At 35.8% G+C, this 16,291-nt stretch overlaps 1 protein-coding gene across 9 annotated transcripts in view; it reads right to left on the bottom strand.

Moving 5' to 3' along the window:
• DNM3 (dynamin 3) overlaps positions 1-16,291 on the bottom strand; it is a 558,007-nt gene that overhangs the window by 76,277 nt on the left and 465,439 nt on the right. The window lies entirely within an intron of this gene.

The following is a 16,291-nucleotide window of genomic DNA, read 5'->3' on the forward strand; positions in this document are numbered from 1 at the left end:
ATTTGGTTTTCTGTTCCTGTGTTCATTTACTAAAAATAATGGTCTCTAGCTTCATCCATGTTGCTATAAAGGACATAATCTTGTTCTTTTTTATGACTGCATAGTATTTTATGGTGTATATATACCACATTTTCTTTATCCAGTCTGCCACTGATGAGCATTTAGGTTGATTCCATGTCTTTGCTATCATGAATAGTGCTGCAAGGAACATATGCGCACATGTGTCCTTATGGTAGAACAATTTATATTCCTTTGGGCCTATAACCAATAATGGAATTGCTGGGTCAAATGGTAATTCTGTTTTTATTCTTTGAGGAAACACCATAATGCTTTCTACAATGTTTGAACTAATTTACATTCCCACCAGCAGTGTATGAGCATTCCCTTTTCTCTGCAATCTTGCCACCATCTGCTATTTTTTGATTTTTTAATAGTAGCCATTCTGACTGGTATGAGATGCTATCTCATTTTGGTTTTGATTTGAATGTCTCTTCTCTAATGATTAGTGATGTTGAGCATTTTTTCATATGCTTATTGGCTGCATGTGTATCTTCTTTCCTTTATGTACTTTTTAATGGAATTGTTTGTTTTTTGCTTGTAAATTTGTTGAAGAAGTTCCTTATAGACACTGGTTTAGTTTTATTGCAGTTGCTTTTGGTGTCTCCGTCAGGAAATATTTGCAAATTCCTATGTCCAGAATGGTATTGCCTAAGTTATCTTCCAGGGTTTTTATACTTTTAGATTTTACATTTAGGTCTTTAATCCATCTTGAGTTAATTTTTGTTTATGGTATAAAGAAGGGGCCCAGTTTCAATCTTCTACATATGGCTAGCCAGTTATCCTAGCTCCATTTAGTGATAGGGAGTCCTTTCCCCATTGCTTTTATCAGCTTTGTTGAAAATTAGATGGCTGAGGGTGTGCAGCATTATTTCTGGGCTGTCTATTCTGTTCCATTAGTCTATGTGTCTGTTTTTGTACCAGTACCATGCTGTTTTGATGACTGTAGCCCTGTAGTATAGCTTGAAGTTGGGTAACAGGATACCTCCAGCTTTGTTTTCTGATTAGGATGGCCTTGGCTATTCAGGATCATTTTTGGCTTCATCTGAATTTTAAACTAGTTTTTTCCAATTCTGTGAAGAATATTACTGATAGTTTAATAGGAATAGCATTGAGTCTATAAATTGCTTTAGGCAGTATGGCCATTTTAATGATATTGATTATTCCTATCCATAAGTATGGAATTTGCTTCTATTTTCTTGTGTCATCCCTGACTCCTTTTAGCAGTGTTTTGTAATTCTCATCATAGAGATCTTTCACCTCCCTGTTTAGTTGTATTCCTTGGTATTTTATTCTTTTTGTGGCAGCTGTGAATGGGATTGAGTTCCTGATTCAGCTCTTGGCTTGGATGTTGTTGGTGTGGGAATACTAGTGATTTTTGTATGTCGATTTTGTATCCTGAAACTTTGCTAAAGTTGCTTATCAGCTCAAGGAGCTTTTGGGCAGAGACTATGGGGTTTACTAGGCATTGATGGCACATACTTCAAAGTAATAAGAGCATCTCTGACCAACCCACAGTCAACAACATACTGAATGGGCAATAGCTGGAAGCACTTCCCTGAAAACCAGCAGAAGACAAGGATGCCCTCTCTCCCAACTCCTATTCAACAAAGTATTGGAAGTCTTGGCCAGAGCTATCAGGCAAGAGAAAGAAATAAAAGACATCCAGACAGGAAGAGGAAGTCATACTGTGCCTATTTGCAGATGACATGATTCTATATCTAGAAAACCCCAGTCTCTGCTTTCTCCACCCCTGCCCCACTGAAATGTCTCATTGCATTGATTTAGTGAAGTGAAATCCTAATCCATGAATCAATGAAATGTGCTTAACACAGTTGATTCTTCACTTTGTATCATGAAGATTGTAAAGTTCATGGTGAATGCACCATGTTTGTCAGTGACTTATCAGGAAAAGCTCCTAAGAATGGTGAGCATAAACCTCAATGCTGATCTTGCAAAGCAGGCCAGTGGGAGCTAGGCAGGGGGCCAGTATGGGAGACAGAAACCGAAATTGGGACCAGCTATGGGGACCAAGTAGCGCTTCTCCTATGGAAACAGAAAATGAGACCAGCAATGGGGACAGAGCGGTACTGCTTCCATGGAGTAGAGGATGTCAATCAACATTTATAATACAAGGGAATATGTCGACCTACATCTGATTCTGATTACATCCTAAATTCCCAGAAAGGATCTAACCCAAAAGATTGGGAAGGGGCACAGTTTTCATTTGCATCATCATCTATTTCTTAAAACTCTCCTTGGTTCAAGTCCTTGCCACTTCTCTCCTTAACTACTACGACTCTCCTTGGCTCTCCTTAACTAGTACTACTTCTGGCTCCCACTAAATCCATTCTTCATACAGCTGCTAGATGGTACAATCTGAAACACCACTCTGATCTTTCAGAGCTTCTTGATGGCACTGGATGAAATATACTATCTTTGGTGACTGGACTCCTTGCCTATTGTCCAGGCATATGTCCCACCACACCTGACCTCACAAATCAGGTGTCATGCATTATGACCCAGTGAACGCTGAGCACACCTTTTATCACCCTCTATTGTAAACTTCTGTTCCATAGTGAGCTCCTTAAGAACAGAAATCATGACTGACTTAGTAATCTTTTATTCTTAGCACCTAGCACGTGCTCAATAAAAAGTTGTTGAACAGAACTGATGTGAGGTAAGAGAAGCAACAAATGACATCAAACTCCAACAGACAGGGCAAGCAGGAAGGATATGTGAAAGATGGTGGGCTTTTAGGCTTCTTTCACATATCAGAGACTGGGAGGTGACTCAGGAAGACCTCAGCAGACACACTGAATGGGGGAAGATTCGGAATCTGTTGCCCTAACATATAGCTAAATACCAAGTGTTTGTTACACCTCTGGGTGCTTTGGCCCGTAAGCGCAGCATGACAAAATCTATTTCAAACTGCACGATTTTGAAGAGTGGATATCATGCCAGGCTAGGGTACCCTTGGTTCCCGAACAGGTGACTGACTGGCTAATGCTGATAATGAGGCCAGGGCAAGGGCAAGGGCAAGGGCAAGGATGTTTGACAGAGATGAGGTTGCTAAGGTGATATGAGCTAATGTGAACGTTCTGGAAACATACTGGCAAGAAAATAAACACAAATAAACAGGTAAAACAGTTTGTAGTTGGGTAAAAATTTTCAAGAACAGCATTTTCATGGTGCTTCCTTCCCCCAAGGGTGGCAAATGCAAGCATTCAATACACTCAGAAGTCAGGAAGGAAATTTAGTTAGAGGTAGACTGTAAAATAATCCCAAGAGGAAAAGTCTTTTACACATTGAAAAGCAACAACTTAACATATCAAAATATAACCAACTATTTCACAATGAGGTGTTCCCCTCAACTTTTCTTCAATAGTAATCAAACTTTCTTTTTTATTTAGAAAACCAAATGTCAATGAACATCATGATCAAGGAAAAAATGTGAATACACTTTTGAACAAGTTAATATTATTTAGCAGAATAATTCTAAAAAGCAAGAATGTTAAAAGAAAGAAAACTAAAACTATACACCTGCACAAACAAACTTTCTACTATTTACATGTGTCAAGTTCGATGCACTTTCATTCTGGATTTAAAACCATAATGAAGGATTGATTATACACTTAGGTTCATCTGAAAAACTCCCTGAAAGTTTTCAGAGCTACTTAGCAGAAAAGTACAAAGAGATATGGTAATGACTTCTCTGAACAAACAAATATACAGAAAAGAGTGAGTTAGTATGAGCTCTCAGGGCACACCTGGTGGGCTGTGGCTGCTCTGATCCTGTGCCACATAGAAATGTACTAGGCTTCTCTAGATCATCCTTCCAGCTTGGGGATTGCCAACAGTCGTTTTCAATGAGGAAATGGAATGACTCCCCACCATCAGTGTTAGAGCTGTGAACAGAATCCATTCACAGGTTCCTGAGCTACTGGTAAAATGATTTGCTATTGCTCACAGCTGACAGGGACTTGGGAAGGATGTGATTCGAAAGCTGAATTTCTGGTAAACCCAGACTTAGGGCATGATTCTCACTACTACATCAATGTGCTTCACAGTAAAACCAAAGGCTATGGGTTTAAAAATCCTCCTCAATGGTAACGGAAGGAAAATAGTCATAGCTTTTGTAATTTACGCTCTGGCTGCTGTTAGTACCTAGCACAGTAATTTCAAAACTTTAGAGGTTATCAAAATTACTCCAGCAGTTTGTTTAAAACGAACACTCCCAGGCCATATTCCCAGATATTCAAATTCAGGAGACTTGGGATTAGCCCAGGAGTTTGCATTTGTAATTAGCAACTTGGCTATGTCTGATGCAGGGCAGATGGCCCACTTTGAGAAAACTTGAGCTAGTGGGCGCTCAGGGTCTCTTCCCTATTCTTCAACAGTGTTCCCAACTGAACACTGATACTATACTACAAGATGGTGACAGGTGTGGTTTTTTAAAATAGTGTGTTATTTGATAAAATAAATTCAGGAATGATGGTGTTAAAAACTTTTACATGTTTCTTTATCCCTGTTTTTCTCAAATACCTTAAAATGCTAATATACTTTGTGTATCACCAGAAGGGAGATGCAGAACACAAATGTTTTGGATAATGGTATCTTCTTTTCTTCTTTTTAAATAGTCTGAACATACTTTGGGAAGCACTGCCATGTAGAACTTTCATCTAAGAAAATATAACAGCAGAGAATGACTGAGATGTGTAATCTGTAATCCTGTGGAACTAGTTTAGTAGTAGGGTATATGAGAATACAGTGTTCAGGGAAGACTAGAGTAAGATGGCAGGCCATGAACAAGTTCTGAATGTAAAAGTCAGGCAGTAAATAACTCAGCAATAGGTAGCCCTAATGATGCCTATCAGGGCCTCACTAAATAGTAAAGTCCTTGGTAAATGGTAAGCTTGGAAAAGAGGTGGTGTTTGGAGAATGAGGATAATATTGGGAGTCAGAAAAACTATTGGATCCAGAATCACAGAAGGCACTTTGACAAAGATGAAAACATCCTGCAAACAACTTTTCTAAAACACACTTTTTAAAAAAAAACCACACCTGTCACCATCTTGTAGTATAGTATCAGTGTTCAGTTGGGAACACTGTTGAAGAATAGGGAAGAGACCCTGAGCGCCCACTAGCTCAAGTTTTCTCAAAGTGGGCCATCTGCCCTGCATCAGACATAGCCAAGTTGCTAATTACAAATGCAAACTCCTGGGCTAATCCCAAGTCTCCTGAATTTGAATATCTGGGAATATGGCCTGGGAGTGTTCGTTTTAAACAAACTGCTGGAGTAATTTTGATAACCTCTAAAGTTTTGAAATTACTGTGCTAGGTACTAACAGCAGCCAGAGCGTAAATTACAAAAGCTATGACTATTTTCCTTCCGTTACCATTGAGGAGGATTTTTAAACCCATAGCCTTTGGTTTTACTGTGAAGCACATTGATGTAGTAGTGAGAATCATGCCCTAAGTCTGGGTTTACCAGAAATTCAGCTTTCGAATCACATCCTTCCCAAGTCTCTGTAATTTTGATAACCTCTAAAGTTTTGTACACTGCAAGTACAAAAAATAATGGAATAATGGAAGATGGCCAATACGTTTTGAGAATTAAGTTTGTTCCTTGCACTATTCTACATATTTCACAAACATTAACTCATTTAGTCTTCGTGAGGTAGATTATCATCAAGCTCCATTTAATGAATGAGGATAGAGGATCAGAGTCACTTGCACAAAGTCACCCAACTAATCAGTTAGCAGCAGAGCTGGGATTTGAGCTCAGACTGGCACTTTAAAACTCGGCATTCCCTTATCCCTCTAATTAGAGAGTCAATAGGTTTGCAATTGCAGTTAAAGAAGACGATTATCTGAGAGGAGGATTTTTTTTTTTTTTTTTAAAGGAAAAGACAAATGATCAAACTGTCAAGGATTAAATAAGAAGGTAAAAGAAAACAGTAGTAGTCATTGTAGGCTGCAGTTAGGTAAGATGTCAGGAATGTGAACCAGCTCCAGATTTAAGGAAAGTAAACTGATGACATGAATCAAAAACTTTATAATTTGTAGTAATAATTTTTTAAAATGTAAGATATAAATTATCCATATAATGTATATGTATAAATTATAATTAGAGAAAACCTTTAATTATGCATTTCCTGTGATACTTTTCACTTCTATAAATCTACCCTAAGGAAATAATCAGAAATGTAGATGAGAAATTATGCATAAAGATGTTTATCCTAAATTTGTAGACAATAATAAATTAGATTGAAATTGAGTATAAACGTTAGAAAGTGCATTAACACTAGACTTAACCCTGGGTTTTATCAAATCCTGATGCCTTCACTTATTAGATGTGTGACCTTTGGCCAGTTTGCTAACTTTGCCAGGCTTCATGCTCTTTATCTCTAAAATGGAGAATCTCAACAGCAGTACTACTGACATTTTAGACAGGATAATTCATTGTGTGGGGGGCTGTTCCATGCCTTATAGGGTGTTTAGCAGCATCTCTGGCCTATACCCACTAGATAGTAGCACCCCCAACCCAGTTGTGACAATCAAATGTCTTTAGAGATTGCTAAATGTCTCTAGTTGAGAACCCTTGCCTTCTTGTATTGTTGTGAGAATGAAGTGAGCTAATTTAAAGATATTTAGTGGTGAAGAGAAAGAGAAAAACAATTTTTTTGAATGAGAAGCAAAAGTAGAAAAAAGAAAAGCTTATATATGTATTATATATACATACTATATATTATGTGTGCATATATATTATATATACATAAATATGTGCATATATATTATATATACACAAATATTCACATGTACCATATTATATGCATACATATGTTATATATTATATATGGATACACACATATATATCCACACACATATGTGGATACATACACACATATGTATCCATATATAATATATAACATATGTATGCATATAATATGGTACATGTGAATATTACATATGTAATAATACATATGTATTATGTATGTATATATAATACATACAAACACATGTATTTTTCTCCTCTGCCTATATATATGTGTGTGTGTGTGTGTGTGTGCATGTATTTATAGGAAGAAGAGAAGAAGTCAGTAGAAAGAGAGAGAATAAAGTCCAAGAGCATGGAAATAAAGAAATAACTAATAGAGCAAAGTCGTAAATATATGCTGAAGGGATGGTCAGAACCACTGCCTGACCCGGGAGTGCAGAGAGAAAGAGTGATGAAACAACAGCTCTGAGGGCTTTCCTTTCTATAATAAACTTGTTATCCCTATTTTGAAAAAAAAAATTAAAATATAAGGAGTTCATTCTTTTTCCCATGGTATAAAATGTGTTGACAGCTGAGAGTTAAGCTTAATCAGATTTAAAGAATACATATTGAAAAACAAAGCTAGTTATTTATTCTATTAGCATATTATTGTGCATAGCCCTAAAAAATGAGGTGTGTAAATAGTCTAGCAATGTAAAAATTTCAGTGTATGTTGGAGAACTGGTTACAGTAACTTGAAGTGAGTCAATCATGCTGACTGGGTTAATGGCTAAAGATTTCAGAGTTATTCCCCCTCTCAATGCCACTACCTTTTCCTCCTCCTTTCCTATATTTCCCCTGATTTTCCTTCCTTTGCACTGCCACCTACTCTAGCCCTTCAAAACTATGCCTAAATTTGTAGTTTGCAATTCATTTATTCCATCATTTATCTTCATTTATTGAATCATTTCAAAATATTTACTACCTATTATGGTAGGTAGTAAATAAACAGGACAACCTATTATGTATGTTCCAAGTACTAGGGATATAATAAGCTAACAAAACTTATACAAAAAGTATAAATTTTGCTATGTAACAAAACTTATTATACAAGAAGTTTTGTTATATAGCAAAACTTAAATAACAGAAAGGGTAAGGTGTCCTCACAGAGTCTGAAGTACAGGTACGAAGACAGACAATAAACAAATAATAAACCAATAAATGTAACAGAGAGTAGACTATCACTCAAATTACCAACATAGAAAATCCCGTTTTCTGCCAAATCTGTGCCTAAAGTTCTTTGACTGGTACTAAAACTTTCAATAGTGTGCTTTAGTTTTCTTTTTGTTTTTCGGGGGGCAGTGTTGTTTTGCTCTTTGGGAGGTCTTCTTCTTTGTTAAGCAGTTGTATACAATGTCTTCATTAAAGACCTCTTCCTAGACCACAACCACCATGCCATCTCTTATAATTCAATAGAATTCAAGCTAAAATTTGGATGTTTGCCACTCTCAGATGTGATATTTGTATTCTCTTTTCCTTCTTTTTAACTTCAGTTTTATTTTGGATTCAGGGGGTAAATGTGCAGGTTTGTTACATGAGTATATCATGTGATGCTGAGGTTTGGGGTACAAATGATCCTGTCACCCAGGTAATGAGCATAGTGTCGAATAGGTAATTTTTCAGTCCACATCCCCTCTTTCCCTCCCCTCTCCAGTAGTCCCCAGTGTCTATTGTTCTCTTCTCTATATCCATGTGTACTCACTGTTTAGCTCCCACTTATAAGTGAGAACATGTGATATTTGGATTTCTATTTCTGCGTTAATTTGATTAGGATAAGAGCCTCCAGCTGCATCCTTGTTGCTGCAAAGGACATGCTGCTGCTCTTTTTCTATGGCTGCATATTATTCCATGGCATATATGGATAAAGAAAATGTGGTATGCCATTCATGGGCACCTAGGTTGATTCCGTATCTTCTATTTGTGAATAGTGCTGCAATGAACATATGAAAGCATGTGTCTTATATTCTATAAATAATATTATGCATTTTAGGCTTTTTATACCTCTATAATTCATCATAATTACAACCCTCTCAGCACTTCACCTGAATTGGAAATGTAAAACTTTTAATAGCTTTCATAAGACTTGGCTTCTATCATTGATTTCAGTAATTTTGTCACATTTGAAGAAAATCAAAGTGTAAGTGTTTATGCTTTTGTTCCTGAAAAACTCTACCTCTAAATGGGCTGAAATTGATGTGGTAGCTGTGTCTTTGAGTCTAGCTTCAACTGTCTTATCTATATAAAAGTGACTTTAAAAAAATCTTGTTTGGCAGACAGTACATTGTATACCCTGGTCAAAAAAGTTTCTGTTTGACAATCCATGAGTCAAGTTATTGGGCCACATGGAAAGGAAAGAATTATGATTTTAAGGTTGGAAAATTAGAAAAGTTTCTCTTGATAAAGACTCAGATTTTAACTGTTCCTTAATGAGTCTATTTTTGTGTCTTGTTCTCATGCTCAAATACAGAAATATTTTACTTTTTTATGTTTTAGTGGAATTCCAATTTTGAAATAGGCTTTTAGAGGAAGCACATAAAAGTTACCCAAATTTATAAAAATTAGTTTTCTTTATTTAATGAAAGACATATGTTTCCAAAAAAAGTGTGGGTAAAGGCAATTCTTTGTAACATGCACAGTCCTTGACCAAGTAGGCAAGCCCAAGTATGAAAATCTGTTTGGTTATTGTCATACTTCCTAAGTCAAACCAGCAAATCAAAGGGCAGGGAATGTAATTTTCATATGAAGCAGTTACTGCTGAAACATGATGGAAAGTGTGGACTGCACGTAGCCAGAGTCTGCAGACTGAACAGATTCCAGTTCTTCATCCAATCATAAGTGAATTGAGCTCCATTAATGAAGGACACAGGTCCAAATCTTCATAGGCTGTTTGGGGATAGGAGTATCTTATATACTTATTTTAAGTAAGACCAGGGTTTATCAACTTTGACACTATTGATACATTTGATAGGATAATTCTTTGTTGTAGAGGATGTCCTGTGCATCGAAGGATGTTGAACAGCACCTCTGGCTTCAGCCCACTAAATGTCAGTTGTAACTCTCCAGTCTGACAATCAAAAATGTCTTCAGACATTTCCAAAAGTTCTCTGGAGAGAAAAATCGCCCCTGGTTGAGAATCACTGGTCTATGTGGAAATAATATATAGACAGTCTCCAATTTATGATGCCTCCACTTAAAATTTTTTGACTTTAAGATGGTGTAAAAGTGATATCCGTTCAGTATAGTCTCCTATTTACAATGGGTTTGTTGGGAAGTAACTGCATCATAAGTCAAAGTGCATCTATATATCTTTTCAGTTTCTTACCTGAGAGATTAATTGTGGTGATAGAAATATTTCAAAAAGCTGATCCTTTCTTAACGCTCTATTTTGCTCTTTGATCTTTAGTTAAATTTTTATTTTTTGACCTAATCCCTAGAAGTGTCACCAATTCTCTTTAAAGCCCTTGTGATACAAAATGAGAAAATTTATGAGACTAATGGCTAATTACTTCAAAGAAGAAAATTAAAATGTCTCAATCAGAACTTTTCTTCAATTCATAGTCAATAATATTTTATGTTGAAGAATATGTGTTGTCATTATGCAAAGTTGGTCTTTAATATCCTTTTGTTTCACAGTTAGATATCCCTAAATCATATTAGCCTATTCTAATTTAGGGATAACTCAGTTAGTTGGGATGCAACTGAATGTATTTTCTAAACCCTTATTTAAATACTATTGGTTTTTTTTTTTACAACTGTGTTTACTAGATTCTGCATATTCCAATAATTAAAAAAAATTTTTTTACCTCTGAATTAAGATAATATGCATCAAGTTGAGGCATGACAAACAAAATGAAAATGCTTTAGAAAAAACTATAGTTTTAAGTTAAAATGTGCTAGTTCTCTTTGCTTATAGTTTCTTTAAAAAAAAATAGAGTCCTACATAAGTGACTTATTTTTGGTTTTGTTCTGGGATATTTGTCTGCCTGCTCCATCTATTCAGATTGCTTAATTTTAATATGCAGGTGTATGGCTTCTAAGCAATTATAATCATTACTAACTGGGTCTAGGCATATGCTCACCTGGTCTTCTAGCTTCCTACAAGTGCCTCATACTCACTTGTTCAGTCTACTTAAATGTTGCTGCTCCCCCTCCACCTTCTCCCACACACTTTTAGTATAACAATTTTTTCTTAACTTATTAGATTTCCAATTAATAATACATGGATGCAGTAGCAAATAAATGAACAAATGAGTGTCTAAAAAATTCACAATAATCCCGAATTCTTCAAAACCATTTTTATGCCTGTTCATATGCTCATGTAAATACAGAAACACTTGTACACACACACATACACAAACATACACACACACCCTGTTCGTTTTCAGCTTGTTTTGCTGGTTTCTCCTCTTCTAATATGTTTTTAAGGGATAGATATTTTGTCCTCAGCTTTCTGTTTTCAGTTTCTGCACTTTCTTCCTAGGTGCCAAGATTTTAAATACCTAACAACTTCTAAATCTCTGTCTGCAAACATCTTCCTTGAACTCTAGATTTACATATGTAACTGCCTAGAAGATGTCGCTATTTGGATAGTGAGATAATCATCCAAATATCTGGTTCTCCTTCAAGGCACTTAGTAGGATTGTACTTCTTGTCCATTTGAATTTAGGTGTAGCCATGTGGCTTGCCTTAGACAATGAAAGGAGTGTGGAAATAACATGTTACTTTCAGTTTGAAGCATTAACAGCCAGTGTGATTCTCTACTCATTCATTTTGTCTGCCATAGTGATAGGCAATAATCCTACTGACCTGGGTCCTGTAGTGAGAACAACAAAGAGAAAAGTCCCAGCTGGCTGGGCACGGTGGCTCACGCCTGTAATCCTAGCACTCTGGGAGGCCAAGGTGGGCGATTGCCTGAGCTCAGGAGTTCAAGACTAGCCTGGACAACACAGTGAAACCCCATCTGTATTAAAATACAAAACATTAGCTGGGTGTGGCAGCGTGCATCTGTAGTCCCAGCTAACCAGGATGCGAGGCAGGAGAATTGCTTTACCTCGGAAGGCAGAGGTTGCAGTGAGCTGAACTCACACTACTGTACTCCAGCCTCGGTGACACAGTGAGACTCCATCTCCAGAAAAAAGTGAAAAAGAAGAGCCCCAGCCAACTTGATGATGAATGTTCAGATGAATATGCAGCTTGAGCAAGAAATAAATCTTGTAGTTTGAGGCTACTGAGATTTGAGGAGTTGTTTGTTACAGCATTATAGCTTACTCTATCCTGACTAGAAACTCATGTGTACTAGGCATCCCAAACTTTAGCATGGTTACAACTAAGTGTTCCATTCCACTTTCTCCTTTCCTTACGTTACTAAATGGCACTAACATGTACCCATTGTCTAAGACCCAATAATCTTTTTTTTTTTTATTTTGCCCTTTCTCTCATTTTTTCATATCAAATCCATCAGTAATTCAAAAGATTGGCTCTACAAAATATATCCTGAATTCAACTGCTTCTCACTATTTGCACTGCTGTGACCCTAACCCAAGCCATCATCATCTCTCTCCTGAACTGACACAGCAGCCTTCTGACTTGCCATCTAAATACCACTTCCCCGTTTTTTCTTTCCTTATTAATTTGTAAGAACCCATTACACTTTGACAATAATAAAATAGTAACTTTTTTTCTGTTATATGTATTCAAAATGTTCTCTTCAATTTTAATTTCTTTCTAAACCCTGTTTATTCTTTAGAATCAGATTAAGTCACTGGCTTTTACTACCATCAGCCTTAATCTCTTTGTGCTTAAATACACTACATAGGAATCAGACACTTTATATCCCTAAGCCTTTCTGCTCTTGTTTCACTGGAGGTGTCTGGTGGGGTGCCTAGCAAATGTATACTAAGTGCTGCTCATGGGTGAAACCAAAAGAAATTGTTTTTCCTAAAGGGAGCATTTCTTAGTGGGACTCTAATTCTGATCTTGGTATTTCAATTGTCATCCTGCTTTTCAACATTAAGAGTATACATTTAATTATGTAAATAAATGGGTTCAAGGCAAATGAGTTGACTTTTAAATTTAAATTTTACATAATTATTCTGCTAGCCTAATATTATATGTTATCTTTAAACCTCAATGAGATTTTTAAAACAGCAGAAAAATCAAGAGCCAGAAATTAGGTCATGAAATGGCTCACTGATAATCTTAAGACAGTATACATTATTTGTACATTACACACAACACAGTCATAGTAGGCAACAGTGCTGACAGGTAGGAAACTGGAAATTAAGGAAGAATGATTGGTCCAGGAAGATGGGGAGGCTTCATTTCATGGAATTTGAGCATTGAAAGAAAGACACGATTGAAAGCAATAGGTAATGAATGAGGGAATGTGAGCATTTGGAGACTCCTAACATGGTCCTTCAACAATATGCAATTCAGTGAGGAAAATAACATATTTGCACAGGCAGAGTAAAGGGAAAAGAGGTAACAAAATCTGTATAATCACAACAAAAATAATCATAATAAACATGATTACATAATTATGTCAAGCTTGTGGAGTCTCAGATGCTTAGTTTCCACTTTAAAGTTAATTTCCACACGTATCTTTGACATTCATATAAAAGTTAATCTATTTTCTTTTAAAGTTTAATCTATTTCTTTTATGGTACATATTTCTCCTCCTAGATACTCTGTTTTCACCATTTTATACTTTTCTTTCTGTCTCACCATCTTCCATTTAAGTATCTTCCTCTTTTTCATATTTTTGTGTATTTCAAAACTTTTTTTTGAAAGTTACACAGAAGATGGTTATCACATAAAAATTAGAAAACAACACAGGACCACAAATTAAACTTGCCTGTGCTGTTAAAATTTTGGCATAAATTCTGCACCAGAATTTCTTTATTTTTAAAATTTCAACTTTTATTTTAGATACATGGGGTACATGTGCAGGTTTGTTACATGGATGTTTTGTACCCTGGTAGTGAGCATAGTACACAATAGGTAGTTTTCTATGTGCAAACTATATGTATATATCTCATCCGATGTAAACTTTTTTAAGTAAAATGGAATTATGCTACCTATGGCATGCACAATATTTCGTTAATTTATCATGAAAATTTCTCTCTATATATATATCTTTATATTTTTAAAGATAAAAATGCTTTGCTTCATAGCATTTTGTTGAATTAATATACCATATTCTATTCAACCAATTTTCTATGATGGATATTAATGCTGTTTTAAAACATTGGTAATTATGAACAATGTTTCAAAATCATCTTTGAACAAATTTCTTTGCACAATTATGGAATCATTTGATAAAAATAAACTTTTAAGAGTGGAATTGTGGAGCCATAAGGTTTGAACCAAGGCATTTAATGTAGATTCTCAAGCTGGCCTCCAGGGAGGCTACACACAGAGTCGGCAACAAATGTAGTACACAAGGAGGACTGCTTCCTCATTACCACCTACCACACAACCTTCTTTCTCATGTCTCCTAATCTGGAAGGCCAATCATGATGTTTGGCTGGCTGTTTTAATTTACACTTCTTGGTTCCTGGTGAAATTGAACCTTTTTGTCATATATTAATTAGTGCTTTTGCAGGGGCTGGGAGGGCTTCTAAATGAATGCTCTATTGACTTGGCCCCCTTCCTTTTTTCCTAGTAGGTAGTGTTCTTTGCTTTGTTTTGCTTTTTTGCTTTAGCTTTTTAAATAAACTGAATAGGAATAATTCTACTCTGAGAATATTTAATCCTTTGTTATATATGCTTCAAGTATTTTACTAGTTTGTCCTTTGCCTTTTAACTCTACTGTCTCATACAAAAGCTTTACATTTGTATGTAGTTTAAGCTTTCTTATTTTTCTTTTGCTATTTTTTAATTCATTAATTTTTACTTAATGAATTTCTTTCTTTCGTCAGGCTGCAGTTGCTCTCTTTCCAATCTTCTAATTTTATTGACTTCCATTGAACAAATAATTCATTTTCAAATTAATTTTTCTCTTTGTATACTATTGGTTGTATCCTGTATAGTGTTTTCACTATTATTATATTCCAAATAGTCTGTAAGTTAAATAGTAATTTCCATTGGATCTATTTTGGAATGTATTTTCTCACTTGTAAATAGATAGGTTTTTACATATAAATTTTCTATACAGCTCTAGTTTTCTGTATTTTACCAGACATTCAATATTTATATATCCTTTAAATATGCACGTATATATCTTTTGAATCTAACTTATTTCTTATACCATTCATATCCTTTTTTATCTTGGTTTTTGCTCAGTTGATCTGCCAAAGATAGATAGAAGGCTTTTAAACCATCCCTACTGTAATGATTCTGAGTCACTTTACCATACACTACCATCACCACATTAACATTAAAAACAAAAACGCAAATTCTTACTTTTTAATACAAATATTCTGTAAGGGTTTCAATTTCAAAACAATGCTTATTACAAGGTAATGTTTAAAATCAGCCAGGCACGATGAGTCACACCTGTAATCCCAGCACTTTGGGAGGCCGAGGCAGGAGGATTGCTTGAGCCCAGGAGTCCAAGACCAGCCTGGGCAACATAGTGAGACCCTGTCTCTAAAAATAAATACATAAATAAATAAATAAAAGCAACTTCATGATAACATGTTTTCTTTTTGTTTAACTTTTATTTTAGGCTCGGAGGTAGATACGCAGGTTTGTTATATAGGTTAATTGCATGTCACAGGGTTTGGTGTGCAGATTATTTCATCACCCAGGTAATAACCATAGTACCTGATGGGAAATTTTTTGATCTTCTCCCTCCTCTCACACTCCACTCTCAAATAGGCCCTGGTGTCTGTTGCTCCCTTCTTTGTGTCCATGTGATCTTAATGTTCAGCTCCCACTTACAAGTGAGAACATGTTGTATTTGGTATTTGGTTTTCTGTTCCTGCATTAATTCACTTAGAATAATGGCCTCCAGCTCCATCCATGTTGCTGTGAAGGACATGATCTCATTCTTTTTGTGGCTGCATACTATTCCATGGTGCATATGTGCCACATTTTCTTTATCCAGATATCATGCTTTCAAAACAGGTATGAATGACTTTTGTTTTGGAGCAGTGTTAAACCAGTTCCATTAAAAATATCATGAAGCATGCAGAAAGGAGATGTCTACAATACCGGGGTGTGCACACTACAATATGTGAGAACAAATATGTTGAAGTAGCTATGAAGTCCTAAATATTATTTCCTATTAACTAGAGAGACATCACTTCATTTTCGACCCAACAGAGAAAACAAAAATATATAAACAAGCCCTGATGACCCTATCACCTACTATAAGCTTTCTAAGCAGCAGCAGATCAATTCTTGCTTCTCTACAGAGTCTATTTAGCATGATCAATAAATCTGGGAACATAATGTAGATTCCAATTTGCT

This window comes from Macaca thibetana, chromosome 1 (genome assembly GCF_024542745.1).
Source record: "Macaca thibetana thibetana isolate TM-01 chromosome 1, ASM2454274v1, whole genome shotgun sequence".
NCBI classification, from domain to species: domain Eukaryota; kingdom Metazoa; phylum Chordata; class Mammalia; order Primates; family Cercopithecidae; genus Macaca; species Macaca thibetana.